This window comes from Bombus fervidus, unplaced genomic scaffold (genome assembly GCF_041682495.2).
Source record: "Bombus fervidus isolate BK054 unplaced genomic scaffold, iyBomFerv1 scaffold0076, whole genome shotgun sequence".
Taxonomy (NCBI): Eukaryota; Metazoa; Arthropoda; class Insecta; order Hymenoptera; family Apidae; genus Bombus; species Bombus fervidus.
In genome coordinates, this window is record NW_027212639.1 from 2,501 (window position 1) to 7,500 (window position 5,000).

Below are 5,000 nucleotides of genomic sequence, written 5' to 3' on the forward strand. Positions count from 1 at the left end.
TCCAGCTTCCCGACTAAGGGGAACCTTGCCACGTTATTTGGTCATTACGTCCAGGACAGCGACCCGCGGCGCAGCAGTGTAGAGAAAGAGTCGATACGAGAACGAAGGAACAGTCGAGAAATAGTAAAAAAGTTCACTAAGACTCGAGGAGCGGTGACTGAATTCTCAACCGAGGCCGTAGAATAGCCACGCGCTCGACGCTGTTCCGTCCGGACCGTCCGACTCGACGTGTCTCTTATAGATACCAAAGCGCCGGCCGGACGGTCGGCGCCGGCCGGGCCAGCGGCCGGGCGCTTACCATGTAAAACCTCCGTTAGAGCGTACCGTCGGACTTAGTCTCTGAAACGCTCGACCACTTTTTTCGAATAAACTACCCTTAGAAAACATCCTATCGTCGAGATATTTTAACGCACCGCTTATTTTAATATTTCAAACGAGTTTTTATCGAAAAATTTAATTTTTTTTTTTTTTTCAAAATCGCATCAGTAAACCACCTCTTTTAACGAATACGGACAAAAACCACGTTCTTAATCGATTAGAACACGTTAAAACAACGAGAAATATGCAAAAAAATATATACCTTGCAACGTTAATTAACGAAAAAATTAAACAAATATCGCAGTCGTGTCAGTTCGACGGACACTAATTTTTTAAAAATTCGAAAAAAAACGTTTAATCCAGTTGTATTTAATAGAGATATAACCGTTTCTGCAAAAATATTTATACCTTATAACGCTTTTTAACGAAATAACTCGAAATAAGCTTTTCGGACTTTTCCGCCGGCCGAAATTTTTCTAAGTCCCAACGTACCGTCGGACTTAGTCTCTGAAACGCTCGACCACTTTGTTCCAATAAAGTACCCTTATAAAACGTCCTATCGTCGAGATATTTAACGCACCGCTTATTTTAATATTTTAAACGAGTTTTTAATCGAAAAATTTAATTTTTTTTTTTTTTTTTCAAATCGCATCAGTAAACCACCTCTTTTAACGAATACGGACAAAAACCACGTTCTTAATCGATTAGAACACGTTGAAACAACGAGAAATATGCAAAAAAATATATACCTTGCAACGTTAATTAACGAAATAATTAAACAAATATCGCAGTCGTGTCAGTTCGTCGAACACAAATTTTTAAAAAATTCGAAAAAACGTTTAATCCAGTTGTATTTAATAGAGATATAACCGTTTCCGCAAAAATATTTATACCTTATAACGCTTTTTAACGAAATAACTCGAAATAAGTATTTCGGACTTTTCCGCCGGCCGAAATTTTTCTAAGTCCCAACGTACCGGTCCAGAATGAGACAAAGTTCCAAAGGCCCGGTCGTATCCGTCCGTTTTTTTTTACCTTCCACGGACGAAATAAACGTTTAATCCCGACGTAAAATACAATAATATAGCGATTTATATAAAAATATTCATACCTCATAACGCTTTTTAACGAAATAACTCGAAAAAACTTTTCGGTCCGAAATTTTTCTAAGTCCCTACGTACCGCTCGAGAATGCGACTAAGTTCCAACGTCCCGGGCGCGATCATACTTTTTTTATATAACTTTTCAGCGACGAAATAAATGCTTAATCCCGATGTAAAACGTCATTTTAAGCGATTTATGCAAGAATATTCGCACCTTATAACGCTTTTAAGCGAAAATAATTCAAAAAAACCTTTCGAATAAAAAATTTTTTTTTAACGTTTTCGGGACCAAATAAACGTTTAATCCCGACGTAAAATATAATAATACAACGATTTATAATAAAAATATTAATACCTCATAACGCTTTTTAACGAAATAACTCGAAAAAACTTTTCGGTCGAAAATTTTTCTAAGTCCCTACGTACCGGTGGAGAGTATGACCAAGTCCGACGGGCCGAGTCGCGTCGGTCCACTATTTTTTTTAACGTTTTCGGGACCAAATAAACGTTTAATCCCGACGTAAAATATAATAATATAGCGATTTATATAAAAATATTCGTACCTTATAACGCTTTTTAACGAAATAACTCGAAAAAACTTTTCGGTCGAAAATTTTTCTAAGTCCCTACGTACCGGTGGAGAGTATGACCAAGTCCGACGGGCCGAGTCGCGTCGGTCCACTATTTTTCTTTAACGTTTTCGGGACCAAATAAACGTTTAATCCGACGTAAAATATAATAATATAGCGATTTATATAAAAATATTCGTACCTTATAACGCTTTTTAACGAAATAACTCGAAAAAACTTTTCGGTCGAAAATTTTTCTAAGTCCCTACGTACCGGTGGAGAGTATGACCAAGTCCGACGGGCCGAGTCGCGTCGGTCCACTATTTTTTTTTAACGTTTTCGGGACCAAATAAACGTTTAATCCCGACGTAAAATATAATAATATAGCGATTTATATAAAAATATTCATACCTTATAACACTTTTAAGCGAAATAACTCGAAAAAACTTTTCGGTCGAAAATTTTCTAAGTCCCTACGTACCGGTGGAGAGTATGACCAAGTCCGACGGGCCGAGTCGCGTCGGTCCACTATTTTTTTTTAACGTTTTCGGGGACCAAATAAACGTTTAATCCCGACGTAAAATATAATAATATAGCGATTTATATAAAAATATTCATACCTTATAACACTTTTAAGCGAAATAACTCGAAAAAACTTTTCGGTCGAAAATTTTTCTAAGTCCCTACGTACCGGTGGAGAGTATGACCAAGTCCGACGGGCCGAGTCGCGTCGGTCCACTATTTTTCTTTAACGTTTTCGGGACCAAATAAACGTTTAATCCGACGTAAAATATAATAATATAGCGATTTATATAAAAATATTCATACCTTATAACACTTTTAAGCGAAATAACTCGAAAAAACTTTTCGGTCGAAATTTTTCTAAGTCCCTACGTACCGGTGGAGAGTATGACAAAGTCCGACGGGCCGAGTCGCGTCGGTCCACTATTTTTTTTTAACGTTTTCGGGACCAAATAAACGTTTAATCCCGACGTAAAACTTAATAACATTCCCATTTATATAAAAATATTCGTACCTCATAACGCTTTTTAACGAAATAACTCGAAAAAACTTTTCGGTCCGAAATTTTTCTAAGTCCCTACGTACCGCTCGAGAATGCGACTAAGTTCCAACGTCCCGGGCGCGATCGTACTTTTTTTATATAACTTTCCAGCGACGAAATAAACGCTTAATCCCGATGTAAAACGTCATTTTAAAGCGATTTATGCACAAATATTAGCACCTTGTAACGCTTTTAAGCGAAAAAATTCGAAAAAAACGGTTCGATTAAAAAATTTTTTTAAAGTTCTCGGGACGAAATAAACGCTTAATCCCGACGTAGAAATACATAATATTCCCATTTATATAAAAATATTCATACCTCGTAACGCTTTTAAGCGAGATAACTCGAAATAACTTTTCGGTCCGAAATTTTTCTAAGTCCCTACGTACCGGCCGGGGGATCGACGAAGTGCCAACCTCCCGGTCATGTCGGTCCGGAGGGGGCAATTTTTTAAAAAAATAAAACGAAATCGTTACGTTCGACTAGAATTCGTCGAACCATAACGATTTCTATAAAAATATTCATACCTCGTAACGCTTTTAAGCGAAATAACTCGAAATAACGTTTCGGTCCGAAATTTTTCTAAGTCCCAACGTACCGCTCGAGAATGCGACTAAGTTCCAACGTCTCGGGCGCGATCGTAAATTTTTTACGGCACCTTTCGGGGACGAAATAAACGCTTAATCCCGATGTAAAACGTCATTTTAAAGCGATTTATGCAAGAATATTCGCACCTTATAACGCTTTTAAGCGAAAAAATTCGAAAAACGGTTCGATTAAAAATTTTTTTTTAACGTTGTCGGGACGAAATAAACGCTTAATCCCGACGTAGAAATACGTAATATTGCTATTTATGTAAAAATATATACGCATCATAACGCTTTTTAAGCGAGATAACTCGAAATAACTTTTCGGTCCGGAATTTTTCTAAGTCCCTACGTCCCGGCCGGGGGATCGACGAAGTGCCAACCGCCCGGTCATGTCGGTCCGGAGGGGGCAATTTTTTAAAAAAATAAAACGAAATCGTTACGTTCGACTAGAATTCGTCGAACCATAACGATTTCTATAAAAATATTCATACCTCGTAACGCTTTTTAACGAAATAACTCGAAAAAACTTTTCGGTCCGAAATTTTTCTAAGTCCCAACGTACCGGTCGAGAATGCGACTAAGTTCCAACGTCCCGGGCGCGATCATACTTTTTTTATATAACTTTCCAGCGACGAAATAAACGCTTAATCCCGACGTAAAACGTCATTCTAAAGCGATTTATGCAAGAATATTCGTACCTTGTAACGCTTTTAAGCGAAAAAATTCGAAAAAACGGTTCGATTAAAAAATTTTTTTTAAAGTTCTCGGGACGAAATAAACGCTTAATCCCGACGTAGAAATACATAATATTGCCATTTATATAAAAATATTCATACCTCGTAACGCTTTTTAGCGAGATAACTCGAAATAACTTTTTGGACCGGAATTTTTCTAAGTCCCTACGTACCGGCCGGGGGATCGACGAAGTGCCAACCGCCCGGTCATGTCGGTCCGGAGGGGCAATTTTTTAAAAAATAAAACGAAATCGTTACAGTCGACTAGAATTCGTCGAACCATAACGATTTCTATAAAAATATTCATACCTTATAACGCTTTTAAGCGAAATAACTCGAAATAACTTTTCGGTCGAAAATTTTTCTAAGTCCCTACGTACCGGTCGAGAATGCGACTAAGTTCCAACGTCCCGGGCGCGATCATACTTTTTTTATATAACTTTCCAGCGACGAAATAAACGCTTAATCCCGATGTAAAACGTCATTCTAAAGCGATTTATGCACAAATATTAGCACCTTGTAACGCTTTTAAGCGAAAAAATTCGAAAAAACGGTTCGATTAAAAATTTTTTTTTAACGTTCTCGGGACGAAATAAACGCTTAATCCCGACGTAGGAATACAT